Source organism: Notolabrus celidotus, chromosome 5, assembly GCF_009762535.1.
Source record: "Notolabrus celidotus isolate fNotCel1 chromosome 5, fNotCel1.pri, whole genome shotgun sequence".
NCBI lineage: Eukaryota > Metazoa > Chordata > Actinopteri > Labriformes > Labridae > Notolabrus > Notolabrus celidotus.
Genome location: NC_048276.1, coordinates 29,422,802 through 29,438,797, shown reverse-complemented (window position 1 = coordinate 29,438,797; position 15,996 = coordinate 29,422,802). Strand labels below are relative to the sequence as shown.

General features: G+C 40.8%; 1 long non-coding RNA gene across 1 annotated transcript; it reads right to left on the bottom strand.

Moving 5' to 3' along the window:
- Window positions 1-2,349: 2,349 nt before the first annotated feature.
- On the bottom strand, window positions 2,350-13,138 carry LOC117812602. The gene is made up of 3 exons (XR_004631258.1): window positions 12,804-13,138; window positions 5,005-5,093; window positions 2,350-3,201 (listed from the first exon to the last, which is right to left on the bottom strand). It is a non-coding gene; the product is annotated as an uncharacterized LOC117812602 (long non-coding RNA).
- Window positions 13,139-15,996: the final 2,858 nt, after the last annotated feature.

The following is a 15,996-nucleotide window of genomic DNA, read 5'->3' as shown; positions in this document are numbered from 1 at the left end:
TGTCGTCGTTTTCTTCTCTTTATCTAACAAACCTCCTCCTCCTTCTGTTCTTCCATTCATTCATCCATTCTGAGACAACGACCCCCAGATCGAAGCGGGGCAGATAGAGACAGAAGAAAAAAAAGGGTCTCAGACGTTGCATCATATCACATCATCACGCCAAATTACCCACGAGCCTCTGCTCATTTGTCCCCCGTTGTGTCCAATCTGTCCGTCTTGCTCCAACGCTCCGCTGGGCAGCACTGTTAGGCCTGACCGGTTTCTGGATCCTCTTCTGAGAATTGGGTAAAAAACGGCTCTTCAGGGGACAGGGAGGAAGTGACACATAGAAGAGTGTCTACTGCTAAATCCCCGTTTGGATTTGTGGCAGTGTACAAACATGGACGAGTAACGCTAAGTATAGCTGGGAGGAGGAAAGACAAAGTGTGAAGAAATAGGCCGGTTATACTTAATCTAAACACCCTAACTAGGTCACATAGATGTCCTGAGTTTCTTTCAAAATAAACAAACTAATGAAAACTTTTTACAGCCCCCAGCAGAATATGCCACCCTACCCCACCATTATTAGAACCTCCTGCAGTTTTCAACCTTATTATTCAGGCGGTGGTCACCTGAGACAAAACTTTAATACTGCTATCATCAGTGAAGCTACGAAAGTTACTTTAGCCAAGCAGTGACTTTCAGACAAAGTTTCACTTCTTAAAACTTCATGAAGTTGATTTCTCATCCACTCCACCAAAGCACAAAACCTGTCCATATATCAGCTTGAAGTTATTACCAAACTACAAAATAAACCTGGTGTTCTTTTTAAATAAATTATTGTCATTTTGAGCACTCCGGGCCTGGAGCAAAGAAGAATGGTGAAATCTTGTTTGTGCAGGTGCCAGGTAAAAAAAAAAGAGGATAACATAAAAGTCAGACAGCTCTGACTTAAGCATCTACAAATGGACGAAGCTAATGCTGGGTTCAAAAATAAACCAAGCTCCATCTGGTGTCTTCCATCTAAGGATAAGTTATTCTATTTGTGATGCTCCTGGAGATAAACGTGCCAGATTTTCCTGTGGTGTGAGGTGCGTTAAAAGTGATCCCACTTCCCAAGATCTGCTCTGGGGAACTTCTTGGCTACACCAATTGGAAATCTGAAATATAACACATGTTCATTATTTGGGATCCAACATCCTGTGGAGTGGTGGGAACCCTGAACACAGTGTAATGTGTTCTCTGGATAATCTCTAATCCTTACATTGTCCACCGTGGTTGTTTTTCTCTAAAGTAGCGTGTGACCGCAAGACATTTCGGGAGATTTAAAGTTCAGAGTGTGATGTTTCCAGTTGTTGGTGAATTAATCTATCAGACTATAAGAAAAGCTATGAGTTAAATGTGTCATTATTTATCACCATGTGTGGAGTCTCTCACATTTGTAACATCTGTGAGGATTTTAAAAACTTTTATCAGTGCTGGGCAACCGGAAGCGTCAACACTGAGGCTGGCAGGCTATTTGTCGATCTGGTGGACGTAGGGTTTGGGGACCTGTTTGGCCCCGAAAAAGTCAGTCGTTTTATCCAGTGCAGATAACAACATGAAAAAGACACAAGCATGGGGCGCCGTTGGCCCATCGGTTTAAGCACTATGTAAAGAGGCTATAGTCATTGTTGCAGCAGTCTCTGGTTCAACTTCCGGCTTTGACCATTTGCTGCATGTCTTCACCCTCTCTACTCCCCACATTTCCTGTCTCTCTTATGCTGTCCTATCCAATAAAGGTGAAAATGCCCCAAAATAATGTCCTCAGTGCAAATGAACATAATGGCGAAGCAAAAGAAGAATAAACAGAGGGAAAGTTTGTCAAGCTCTGGCAACATCATCCTCTCCTTTATGATGCGTCATCGAGAGACGACCACGAGAGACCGAAATAAGAGAAATGTTCAGGAGAAAGAGCAGATGCACTTCAGCAACCCGGTGACAAATTTCTAGCATCATCTAGCTCCGCCTCTCTTCCTTTCGATTTCATCATGTTAGTCGTGATGATTGGTCGGGTACCACCATGTAGTCTATCATTTCTGTCTGTCAAGTCTCCACACAAATTTAGCTCTGTGATCATCTTATCTGACATGGTTACCATCACCTTGCCAACATTTATGCATCATAATTCATAACTCTTAGCCTTAATATGATCAAAATTGATGTATTTTAAGGTGTTTTACCCCTGTGTGGTTTTGTGAGCTGGAATATGTATATAAAAATTATTAGCACTCAGACCAACACCTCTGATCAAACTCACTCTATTAAACTTTGAGGTTTGGCTGGAACGAGCCGACACACTGCTTATCCATGCACAGAGATAACGACTGATCAATGACTGACACATTATTTATTGAGCAACAAACTTTGGTTAACTTTTCCTGAATGAAACAAACAACATCAGTAAGAAGTTTCTAAGGTAGAGTTTTCTTTGATGACAGTGTGGTCAGAAATCTGACGCTATCCGCCGCCCCATCCCCAAACTGACTCCTGGCTGAAGCCTCCGGCTGCTTTCTGGCAGGGATGTGAAATGTCTGTTAAGCAACAAAATCCACCAGCAAGCACCTCAAAGGCATACTGAAAAAAAAGTTTAGCTATATATAATAATCATTCATCTTTTAGCAGGATTATATGACTGTTTCTTCAGGAGGAAAGGCTTCTGGACAGCTCCAGGATCCTCACGTCTGGTGAGTATAACCGGACAGATCAGATTTAATCACGTGGACTGTAGATTTTAAGAGGGATCTGTGTTAGATTTGAGGTCTTAAATGAGCGTAATTTGACAAAAACTGAGAGGAAGAGCCAGTTTATCCTGATACACAACCGTTACTACCAGAGGAATTAATCGTAGCCCCTCACACTCTCCGTTCTCTGTCTTTACCGCCTCAGGTGGTGTGTTTAGATCTTCTGGATTAATGAAGCGAGTGCAGCTGGACTCGTTTTTTACTCCGTCTGCATTCCTCATCTTTTATTTTTCTGCTCGCTCCTCTCCTCCTGTCCTTCATCGTCTCCTCTTCCTCTGCTGATCCTTTTTATTTAATCAGCTCTTTATTCTCTCCCCTCAGGTCACATGTGTTCTGCAGTTATTCCAGCCTTCGCTTTCTGTTTCATGAACCTCCACATCATCATCCCCCTTCCTCCTTCTCTTCTTCCTCCTCCTCCTCATTGCCTGAGGCAGTGCAGCTGTGAATTAATAAGCATAATGACCTTTGACCTTAGGTCACTTATCAAACAACCACCTAGGAGCACAAAATAATGACATGTTCAGGAACTACTGTTATAGATATTCTATGAGCAAGGATGTTGTTCTCTCTCTCTTTATTTCTTTTAAATTAAGGCAACAGAACACATTAAACCATCCTGACCCGTCAGACTGAGTCTGGAGATAGTGAATTCAAGGGGGCAGCATTTGAAATATGGACTTTGTAGATTGAAAAAATATAAATCAGTGTATTTTTGTTATTATGTATTGCAAATTTGAGCTAATGTCAACTGCAGCACCCAAGAAAACTTGACTAACTTGACTTTGTTGTGTAACGACTGATCCATGCTGATCAACAACTCAAGAATAATGTCATTCTCCATTCATACCCTGACATGTTTAGACTTGTTTTTTCATCTTGTGGTCTTTAAAGTTAATGTAAAGAGTCATTAACCAGAGCTCAAACCCAAAATGTAATTAAAAGTTTAAATTTTCTTTATGCTGGTTGCCACCCACCACAAACAATAGGGAAGACAGGTTAGAAGCAGTTGCTGCAGTAAGAGGAGACTCCTTAACCCACTAGCCAGCCTTTACCGCTTCTGTTGGGCTAAAACTGGCACTGAATTTTTTTTGGGTTTGCGGGTAGAGCACCTTGCTCTCATCTGTCATCTCCTCCGACATGAGATGCACAGCAAAAACTGGAAGAAGGAGCGGTTCCTGGAATAGTATGAAGTGCTTTTTGGAAAGAGATACATGCAGTCAAAGAAAACCAAGGAAAAGACCATGATTCTATTTTCATGGTATACCTACAGGCCAAGTGGAACTTTCCTCATGGTAGAGTACCCATTCAAAAGGGCTGACTGTTTTCTTACATCTGTTCGACTTCCTGTTTGAGTGTTTGAACTGGGACATGTACCATGAAAATAAAGGCACTTTAACCCTTTAAAAGAGAGCACGTTGGACTTTCTCTTGGTTTCCTCAGTATACATGCTTCTCGTTCCAAAGAACACTTAAAACATGCATCTTTTTTAGTCCAGGAAGCGCTCATTTCTTCCCCAAAAAAGTTTCAGTGCCAGTTTGGGAGTTTTTTTTATCTTGTTAAAAAAGGCCAAGCTGGTAATAGGGATGAAATATAACTTCCAACATCATTAGAAATGGATAATGCCGTTCCTGAGCCTTTTATGATTCTACATTTTTCTTAAATAATGTGGATGAAATTAGTCTAAATGAATCTCTTTTCAACAAATCGTACAGACGGGCAGATTTATGGGAGGTTTTCCTTACTAAGTAATAGGTCCACATGACTTGATTTCTGGAGATTTTAAATCGCTTCAACAATCCCAGATGTTAATGTGGGATTGAGCTCTGTGAACTAACAAACTTTACCTGATCAAACACAGAGCTAGCTTGCTCTCTTTAAAATAAAAGTTCAGGGTCTGAGTCTTGTGAGATTAAAGAAACTGAGCACAGTTTGCAGAAAAAACACAACAAAACCTTTGTAAACCGGATCACAACTTTAAAACCATATGACTTTTTTACCTGAAATGTACAGTAGAGGAGTGAGGCTGAGCCTGCTGCTTTTCACATGCAATGCCTCCTGGGAAATGTAGGAGCTTTGGCACAGCTATGCAACCAGGAAAACTGACATCTATCTATCTATTAAAACAAAGTAGCTGAAACGATTTAGACTCTCTCACTCTCTCTCTGCAGTCAGATAAGCGGTGTATCTCTCTCTCCCTCTTTGCAGCAGTCAGTTTGAATCTGCTGATTAGCCTTCAACTAACCTGTTGGACGTCAGGATCCACTGGCTCACGTCTGTCTGGATTAGGGTTGCTTGCTAATTCATCCTGTTGCTTTTAGCCAAACACCAACTCTGAGGAGAGACGGGAGAAAAAATGAGGGAGAAACTGTAACTTTCAGGGAAGAGGAGAGTCTGCTGGTCATTATTTCTAAAGTTATCTGTTTCCTGTTTTTATTACCAAGCTATGTTAAATACTCGAGTCGATGGGTCAAACCTTGTACTGGTGGACAGGAACAACCTATTCACACGTCAGCAAGGAGTCCCTAATATTCCCCCTCTGCCTGTTGACACTGTGGTAAAAACATTAGAATGAAATGGAACAGAGCACATCAAAGCAGAATAGAATGCTCCAAAGCTTGAGACGACCTGATCACCTCAAATCAACCAGCATCAAGGAGAATAGAATGGAACGGAACAGATCAAAGCAGAATAGAATGTTCCGGTTGATCAAAGCCAAATAACAGCTGTGATTAATTATAGACATGAAAAGTGACACCAGGGCCAACCTGATCACACGTCATATGAAATCAATCCACAGAAAGTAGTCTGTCTAATATCCGCTCTGCCTGTTGACACTGTGGTAAAAACGTTCCTGTGGTCTCAGGCTGGTCTTGAGAGTGGGGAAATAATGACAGTTTAACCATCTCTGATGTCTTTCTTTTACATCCTCTTGCTGTCATCCTATTTCTTTTTCTTTTCTCTTTCTTTCTTCTCTGTCTTCCCCTTTTCTCTCTTAGGCCTTGAGTAGAGTTTAAAACAAAAAAATACTTCCTTTGCATTTGAAAAACAACATGTGTTTACATGACACAGTTTGTGAAAAGGATCCTCAGAGAACTTCAAAAACAACTGAAAACACTGCAGTGTGCATGCCAGGCCGTAGATGGTGGTATAACTTTGTAATGAAACACTACCAAAGAACAACAGAGGGGTGAGCACAAACAAACAAGACAATGATGCACAATCCAACACCAGAAACTTTGGGCAGACTGGCGATGAAGTGGGGTTATTACTCCGAGTGACCATGGACTGTTGGGTATCCAAAGATCTGAGCTTGTTAGTACACCATTGTTGTTATAACAGGATTCATGTATCACCAGTTAACTCAGCGACAGAAGGGGAGGCGTTTCCAGCCGGCCAAGAAGCTGTTTCTGTGTAAATGAACAGCCAAAACACAATAATAGTTTACCTTATTGTTATTTCTTCTTGTTTCCTTTCTTTCTTACTTTTCCATCCTCTCCTCCTTTGATTTCTATCCTTTCCATCCTTCCTTTCCATCCTCCCTCTCTCTCTTTTCTATATATTTTTTTCTCTTTTCGTCCTATAATTTATCTCCTTCTGCTACTTTCCTTCTCTCCTTTCCTTCCATCCTTTCGTTTCCTAACCCCTTAGCATGCTCTTATTCAAAACTGAATTTTAATGAAAGTCATGGGTGTGTTACTTTATGGCTTAGTCTGTGCTTGAGTGTGTTCCTACAACTGAGTTTGATTGTTAACGTAAGTATGTAATCTAAATGTGTGTGTGTGTGTGTGTGTGTGTGTGTGTGCGTGTGCGTGTGCGTGTGCGTGTGCGTGCGTGCGTGCATGTGTGCGTGCGTGTGTGTGTGCTTGTGTGTGCTTGTTGGCTGGTAAAGAGCTTAGTGAGCATGAAGCAGCTGGACTGAGCTGATAACTACCCACTACCTGCCACACACACACGTACGTTCATCCCTCCATTCTGTTAGATAACGGCAGCAAACACATCTACATCTTCTCCTCTTGCTTGTCTCTCCATCACAGGTTTTCAATCTGATTTTACAAAAATAAGTCTCTCAGGTAGAGAAGTTTTATTGGTTGATTCTAATCCGAGTCTGAATCTGTGGGGTAAAGAGCAGCAGGTGTAAATTATACCACATTAAGCTGCTGACACAGCTCAGCAAAAAGTCTGTGCAAAAGAAAAGATAAAGGGAGTGAAGGTCATTTTTTACATGTAACCAACAGGCCCACTGTACAGATATTCTCTGTACATCCATTTAACCAACACAGCATGGTCAGGTGTATGTGTTTTCATTTTTCAGGACATGAACACTGTATTGAGCCAAAAACAGATTAAATGATGGTTTATTATAATGGCTGTCTTGGTTAACGAGTTAATCATGATGCAATTAGGTTTTTTTTTGTTTTATTGCATGCCTTCTGTCTTACCACTGCACTTTGAAATGGAACATTTCACCTTAAAAATCTCTGCAGCTCACTCAAATCAAAAGTAATAAGCAATCAGGCTGTCAAACAGATTTAAAACATCACCACAGTACTTTATGTTTGAGCCAACACCTTCGAGCTGAGCATGCAGCAAATCAGACTGATGTCAGTGGGGAACAGCATCACAAAAGCCAACAGAGCACTATTTTTCACACATACAATAATAATATTTTAGCATCTAGAACCTTTAAGTACCAGAGAACACAACCAAACTGGAACTCCTGAAAAGTGAAAATGCTGTCACATTAACCAGGGATCCCTGGACGCCAATGAATGAGAATTATCTCAAAACATGTGCACACCTTACTGACACTGATTGGACATTTTGTACATGCACTGCATATGTCTTAATGTGTAAGAAATAATAAACCCTGTATTTGACAGAATAAACTCTCTGAAGCTCTTTGCTCCTCTAAGTACGGAGCCCCTAAAGTGACATGTGCAGAATTTTTTTTTTGGTAAGTATCTTGTGCACATGTGAAAGTAGTATCTTGTGCGCATGAGATACTACTTTCACGTGCGCACAAGATACTTTCAGGTGCGCACGAGAAAGTTTGTTGTGCGCACAGGAAACTTTCTCATGTGCATAACATACCAAGTAAGCACTGGAGATCAACCAGTTTCGATCTAAAAATGACAGTACGGCAGTTAGTTGAGATGTATTTCAACCTTGGGCTTCCTTATGAAGATATCACAGATTTGCTTGCACATCCTCACCGCTTGATTGTCTCAGAACGGCACCTAAAACAGATTTTGAAGTCTTACGGTCTGTTCAGGCGTAAGGGATACAGTCTCATAAATCACAAATGCACACAGAAAGATTCACAAATGTATTTCAACTCACACACAAATGTTTATCATTCTATATAAATGTAAAAACAAATCCACAAATAAAAATCAAGATTCACAAACATATTTTTGATTCACACACAAATATTTATTGTTTTATATATATATATGTAATAAAAATCCACAGATATACGATACATTTGTATCTTGTTACATTTATATACAAACTGTTCAGTCTACATTTACGAACTGTTTGTAATTTGTGAACCTCACTGTATTTGTGTGTGGAATTTTTGAGACTCTCCTGCCGTGGTCAGATTCACAAATGCATTTTTTTCAGCAGGGCAATGTCTGTAGCCAGATGTCTCCCTCCTATTCAGCCAATCACAGTAGCATAGATTCAAGGGTATGTGGTTGTAAAGCGATTCCTTTAGCCATGCCCGAGACCAAGACTAGTCGATATCTTGTTATCCCGCATTTAAGCAGTTATTTAGTGAGGAGTAACTTTGTTACAATGGGTGGCCTATCTGCTGACGTCTCACCCCATTTACAAACGTTGATCCTCACCCCGTTTCTGTATTATTGACAGTCTGACGTCAATAATAAAAAAAAATTCTGCACATCTCTCTTTAGGGGCTCCGTATCTAAGTCATGGTATCAGACTGAACTTGTGTCGCAGAGTAGCATTGATTTTATAATAAATCTAAAAGGTCAAGATCATAAAGTACATTTCATTACATTTATTTGATTCCCAAATGAAGACACTGGTAGGAATTCCTTTTTATTCTTGAAATGGATTTAAAAACTGTTTGAAAAGCACAATATTGGAATGTTACACAAATTATTAAAAATCGGATTAATCAGATTTAACAAAATTAATCATTTGATAGCCCTACTTCTTCAGGTCTCTTCAAGGTGAATGACAGGTGGAAATTAAGTTAAAGTGTATTACATGAATTCAGATGACATTTGGGGAGAATTTCATCAACTTTTAGATTTTACAACGTCTTAACTGTTTGCCTTAGTTATGGGGCGTTCGTACCAAATGCAAATAAAATCATACACGCAAATAAATTACATGAAAAGTCAATGAAAAGATGCAAATAGACACGAGTTCTGGTCCGGTAGCGAGAATGATGCGACTTTGGTGATACTCGCTTCAATCGCCAAACGGAATTTCTTCTGTTCAAATCGAGTGAATTATACACAATAATAATCGCAAGAGTTAAAAAAAAATCTGAACTCCGGCGCATCTATAGCGCCACGATAGCCAATCAGCATGCAGATCCTCCAGTGACTTATGATATGACGAACGGATCGGCAGAGGGTCATTCATCTGCAATAAAACAGACACACTGATTATATCTGTGTGCGGCTTCCCCGAACTTTGTGACTACCTGTTTTTATGGGATCAGGACTAAACAGAGCTCACTGTGAGGAAAGTGAGTGAGGAGGTCGGATTATCTGGTGAGTTGTGAAAGACTTTGTCACTTGAATCAAGCTATTAGTTGAACGAGGAAATTAGCTCTGCCACCTTTAGCATAACCCCATTCAATGTAGTCGAGCTCAACCTTGTTTAATATTGAGGGACTGGTGTTGCGTGGGAACCCCCCCTCCCCTCTCACAAAGATTTGCGTTTTTTAGCACTCATGTACACGCAATTTTGACGCACAAATTAAGTGAGTAAACACAAAACATTCTGGTGTGAATGCGACACATTGTACAAACTTTTAGGAAACTGAAGGCTGAAGCCAGCACTCAAGTGCCAAATACTGCAGTTCGTCAAGTGTCCATTTGAGGCTGTCTCCAGCAGTGAGTCACTCCTCATAGAGCCCCGAGTTAAAATGTCAAACCTTATATAGGCTAAAGCAGGAGTAAACATGTTTTCAACCTGGTACAGAAAATGTTTCAGTCTACTCATGAACTCTGATTGAATTTGAATAACTCACTGGCTAAATTACACAGATATTAGACAAAGGAGGAACGTCTGTCATGTCAAGAAAAGGAAATGTTGGCTCAAAAAATATTTAGTCACTTCTAGAAGTTAAAAAGTTGTCAGATGAGAGGTGATGGGTTTTAAATTGGTCACAGAACAGTTCTATTGAAGCAATGGCATTATCTCTACCGAAAGGTCTTTGTGCGGTCAAGACACAGCTCAGTGAGCAACTATTCTGACTTGACGAACTATCGTAGCATGAAAACAACAAGTTTTGAGTCCAGGTTATTTTTCCTGGGGCGACCAAATCGTGACTGAAGTCCTGCAGGAAAAGAGAGACCTCTACTACACTTCAGGATTCAAGAGAAGTCTGTGAGAGGGGACGAACGTCACCAACCTCAGACTCAGTCATGTGAAAAACCAAGTGTTTGTTCGCATTAGTGTGTGTGTGTGTGTTTGTGTGTGTGTGTTTGTGTGTTGGCGTTCCACAGGGAAATCTTTAAACTTTCCAACACACTGTATTCCCCCATCTCTCACACTCTCTCCCTCTATTCTCAAGTGTGTGTTGTGGTGTGTTTATGTTCCCAGAGCAGATTTGCTTTCCGCATCATTCAACACCCCACAACCATCCACCACACACACAGGCACACACACAGACAAACATACACACACACACATAGACACAGACACAGACACGCGGAGCAGAATAAAAGAACAACCTGGTAACTCTGTTTTTCCTCTTAAACTCACACATGAGCTGATATTTCAGATTTAGACCAGAATAATTCACTCCAGTCCGTCTCGTGAAGTTATTTCAGGTCATCTGTGTTTAGAAGATCTGAATTTTCAGCTGAGCCGAACCTCTCTGATGTAACTGCAGAACTAGTGATGTTACTATCAGGTGTGTTCCAGAAGTGTTGCATCTGTTTAGAGCAACTTTCTGTTACGCAATAGTGAGGTATTTTGTGCAAAATGTTATTATACTTTATTACCCAGCTATATTTAGTACTTGATTCTGATTGGCTCCTACAACTGTAATGAATTATATACGGCAAAAACAACACCAAAGACAGCCTGATCACACACGTCACGTCAAAGGAGAATGGAACGGAACGGAACTGAACACATCAAAGCAGAATGGAATGATCCGACAGATCAAAGCTGAATAACAGATGTGATTCATTCAAGACAGCAAAAGTGACGCCAGGGACAACCTGATCACATGACGTATCAAATAAATCCACAGAAAGTAGTCTGTGTCATTCCCCTCTGCCTGTTGACACTGTGGTAAAAACGTCAGTGTCGTCTCAGGCTGGTCCTGAGAGTGGGAAATAATGACAGTTGGCAGGTAAAGACGTGAGAGCAGCCTGAGGAGCTACTGGACCAAACCATCTCTACAGAAGAGTATTAAGGCCAGGGATAAAAAAAACGAGAGGAGGAAGGGTTTATTTGTTAGTTGTTTTTCAGTGTGCAGAGTCAAAATTTTGAGGAAAAAAAGTCTTCTTCTTGTTCCCATCACAAGTATATAGGAAAACAAATACTAATCAGTGTCTTTTAAAGGTGCAGTGTGTAGAAATGGGAATATTAGCAACATCCAGCGGTCAGATTCTAGAATGAACATCTCCGTTTCTAACTCTCTCCGGAAAATGACAATTAGTTATCCAACAATGTGCTGCGTTTCCGTCAGACAGAAGATTAAAAGATGTTATTAAACGGTATAAGCCGTTGGTGTAACCGTCTGCTCTGTGAGCATGCGGCACAAACTGAAACATTTCTTTCCAATTACATTACAATTTCAAGCTAAAACATATGTCCATTCCGAGCTGCTGTAGAGACATGATGGCGGTTCATGATGGCAGCCTCCATGAGGAGACCCGCTCCTTATGAAAACATACATACTTATTCTAAGTTAAAAACAAAACTATAGTTGTATATAGTTTACTATACACTTATTTCAACATACTTATAAATATTAAATCCCATTTCCACCAAATCTGTTCTGCTTAATGCTGCTAACAATACACAAAAGTAGCTTTGACCCAGTTTAATGTGAAAGTGACGTTGCCATTCAGCAACCGCTTCCTTTTTTAACATTAAACCTTTTCTCAATATTTCGACTGTAATCGTGAAGTTGTTTCTCAACTTTACTCAACATTTTTCTCAAGGCCAATAATAAAAAAAAACATTATGTATGCACACAACGTATGTCTTTGTACTGCATTGCAGCACAGTGCGAATTAGGTGACGTGTCCACTCCCGCCGTTTTTTTGCGCTCTGAAAGCCCACAACCTCAATTTCAGAGCGCTTCTCACCAGCGTATACTGCTGCTGGGTAATGAAAGTTGTCTTGCGGCACTTCTTCTTCCCTAAGTCGTGACAGTTGGGTCTGTTTTAAAATGCTCTGTATGCTTCATACATACATTCATTCAACGGCATTTTAACAAGAAACTGCAAAAACTATTAATAGAAACCGTGTCGCGACTCTAAACTCAGAAATTGTACCTCGAAAAAACAAGTGTGATGACTTTTCTCCTCCGGATGGACCTCTGCCATTCTTGCTGACAAAGTTGATATCAGAAGTCCCACCCCTGCTTGATTCTGATTGGTCGATGATCAAGAAGTGACATTGATGAGTGTGGCGGTGTTCCAAAAGTTGAACTTTTTCAACTGAGAGCACTGGGACAAAAATTAGCTGACCCTGAGGGCATTGAGCGCCAAATCACATAGTTTGAATAGAATACAGGCGCAAAAAAATGGCGGCTGTGGACACGCCACATAACTTATGCCAATCATGTCTTATCTTAGGTGAGAAGACTCCTACCTGTCTGCCCCCGTTCTGAGCTCTTCAAGATGCCTCCTCTCTCTTCGATCCTTGTCTCCTCCAGGTGCATTAGTAAAACTGGACAATCCTTCATCATGGTGGAGAGGGGATGATTTGTGGGTCGGTCTAGGAGAGAGGATGTGCAAATGAATTTGATCAAAAGCACCCACAGACTGCATTAAAGATGGACATGATAGCCCCCCAAAATACTTAGAGTTCTCCCTACTGACTGGCTGCAGCATGCATTATTTGACATTACCAAAGTACTGCTGAGGAGGGACAGGTGACCTTAACAGAGGATAATCGCACCATGCACACACAATGCATGATGGTTTTATCATGTACATGATACAATAAATCTACTTTCACATGTATTTGTTTCAGACTGTCGAGTCTTGCCCCCGACCAGCAGCTGTTTATCATCCTGTTGAGCAGTCATCTTGCCCGAGGCTTCAGACCTGTGCAGGTGCTGAAGAGGCAGATGGAGAGTGATGTGCATCTGCAACTTTAAAAGCCAAACACGTCACTTTTAAAATATTTGATTTGATTTGGCTGAAATTCTTCAGGCACATTTCACCGAACCCTGTGCAAAGAAATAATGAAACTCTGAAATGAACGTCAGAGGAGTTCTATTCTGCCTGAAGGCTCGACTGAGTCAAGTCTGGATGATCTCCTCGACCCTGAAAGAAAGGAGAGGAGAGAGGAATAAATTGAGGAAAGAGAGGAAAGAAAAATAAAAGGATATAAGAGCAGAGGAATACAGGAAATATTATATAAAGGTAGAACAAGGAGGGGTATAAAAGAAAAGAGAAGAGGTGAGAATGGAAGGTAAATATGAGAAGAGGAGAAAGTTGAGGGAATGATAGGAGATATAGGGATGAGTACAAATGGTGAAAAGGAGGCTCGAGAGGATGACAGAAGTGTAATATTAAGAAAGGAAATTAAAGGAAAGGAGAGGAGAACAAGTAAATGAGAAGACATGGTACGTCGAAGAGGAAAAAAATGATGAGGAAATGAGGTGAAAGAAAGAAGAACAAAAACAGGTCAAAAAGGGAGATTAAGAAAGACAAAGTAAGATAAATCAAGGTAGGCTGGTGAGATTTTAGGGGGGCAGTAAGTAACACAGACATTTGGTGTTGTGCAACAATAACTGGTGTTGATTTAATTATCTGATTGGTAAAAAACTCACAAGTATATACTCAACAGAATAAAAGACGCAAGAGATGACCTGATCACACACGTCATATCAAATCAACCCCCAGAAATGAGTCCAGCACTTTTCCCCTCTGCCTGTTGACACTGTGGTAAAATATATTACCGACCCTGGATTTGAAGGGACTACAATTGGAGCGCTGGTGATCTAGAGGTTTAGGCCCTCGTTGCAGCGGTTTCTGGTTTAACTCCTGGCTTCGAGCATGAGCTGCATGTCTTCCCCGACTCTTCATCTGTCCTTTCAATAAAAGCAAAAACAATTTTTAAAAATGAATCATTTGAAAATCAATAGGCATATTCTCAAATCGACATTTTGTGTCTATTTATTCATGTCTTCAGTATGGAACACGACCCTCTGCTTTGCCTCCCCATCCTTTGCATAACAACCTGTTTACCACACATTGTCCCTTTTACGGGAGTACAAATTCACACTGTGGTGTCATGTTGTACATCAGAGCTTTTCTATCACAACAAAACATTGCTGGGTAAGGCAAAACACCTTTCATGTTTCTCGTGGGTTTTGAAGGGAACCCCTCCCCTCTCATGAGATTCGTGTCTTTGGGTACTCGTGAATAGAGCGACTTATTCCTGTGAACACAAGACATTCTGGTATTCATATACGCACAACTGTATACGTGTAACAAAGGGTTCCTAGAAGTGGACCAGACTGCTCTTTCTGACCAAACATATGAAGAGGAAGGGTGGGACTGAGATTACAGTTTCCTTCTTCTTATTCATGCATTATCATTTTCCCCTTACTTTTCATTTGGTGGGTAAAAGACACATTTGAGTGGGCTGATTCCAACCTCGCCCAAAGCTGGCACCAGGCTTGCGGAAGAGGAAATAAATTAGGGAGGACAAGATGAGGACAGAAACAAAGAAGGGAAGATATAAAAGAAGGGAATATGGAGGCATGAAGGGATGAAAGAACTTCTTGGTTCAGCACATGACTCACCCACTCATATCATCTTCCATAATAAGTAAGTAAGAGTAAGAGTAAGATCTCTAACGCTCAGATTTTCGTAAATGACGGACTGCTCCTATAATTCTGAGACTCAGATGAAAGATTTTCTTCTTTCTCTGTTTCGCCTGAATTCCAAGTCCAACAAATCTAAAGATTAAGATGATAACAGTAAAAGAAAAACCCTCAGCCATGGAGCCGTGGCCTCAGTAACTAGCAGCCTGAGGACACAGAGACGCAGATTTAATGAGTCGAACCGTCAGATGAAGAACACTCGGCAGTCTCCTTTTTCTCTCTGAGGTTCCTCACTCTGAAATCAGCATCTGAGCATCTCTAGGAATACAGAGCGGTGACAGACTCTGACTCCTGACCTCCTTACAGGCTGCTCGCCGTGTTGCTGATCGAGGAAATGAAGCCGTCTCTGCTCCCTCGCTGCTCTTCATGTCAGTGTGGATGTTCGGGAGCTCGTTTCTCTGCGGATAGTCTCCAGTGAGTAACTCCAGGGGTCATCTGTGGTTTTAATCTGACAGTGTCTGTCAGGGCTGAGGTTCACTACATGATTTAAAAATAAACACTAATGTCAATATGAGTACTTTCTAAGAATTCATCTATAAAGTTTTTGTTTTATTCTTCATCATATCTGTGATGGAGGAAGTGGCTGAATTCTATCGTTAGCTGTGTTCTGCTGTTCGCTAACAGGTGTCAAATATGTTTTTTAAAGCCTCTGTGCCTCGACCTCTCTTCTGATTTTCACCATCTATTGTCTTTGTGACTGCTCATCCATCAGGGAGTAAAGAAATGACCATAACGTGTCAGATTGTTGACATTTACAAGACTTATGACCTCGAACACCTGATGATATTTGAGCTTTCCACCCTCAGTGACAGTGGGGTACTCAGGCTGCTTGAGGGGCAGGGGTGAAAAAAAATTAAAAGAGAGCCTCCTTTCAAACCTCTAATACTCACAGTTTAGCATGAATTTAATCATACTGAGGAAAATGTAATAAGAGTGAGGTCTGAG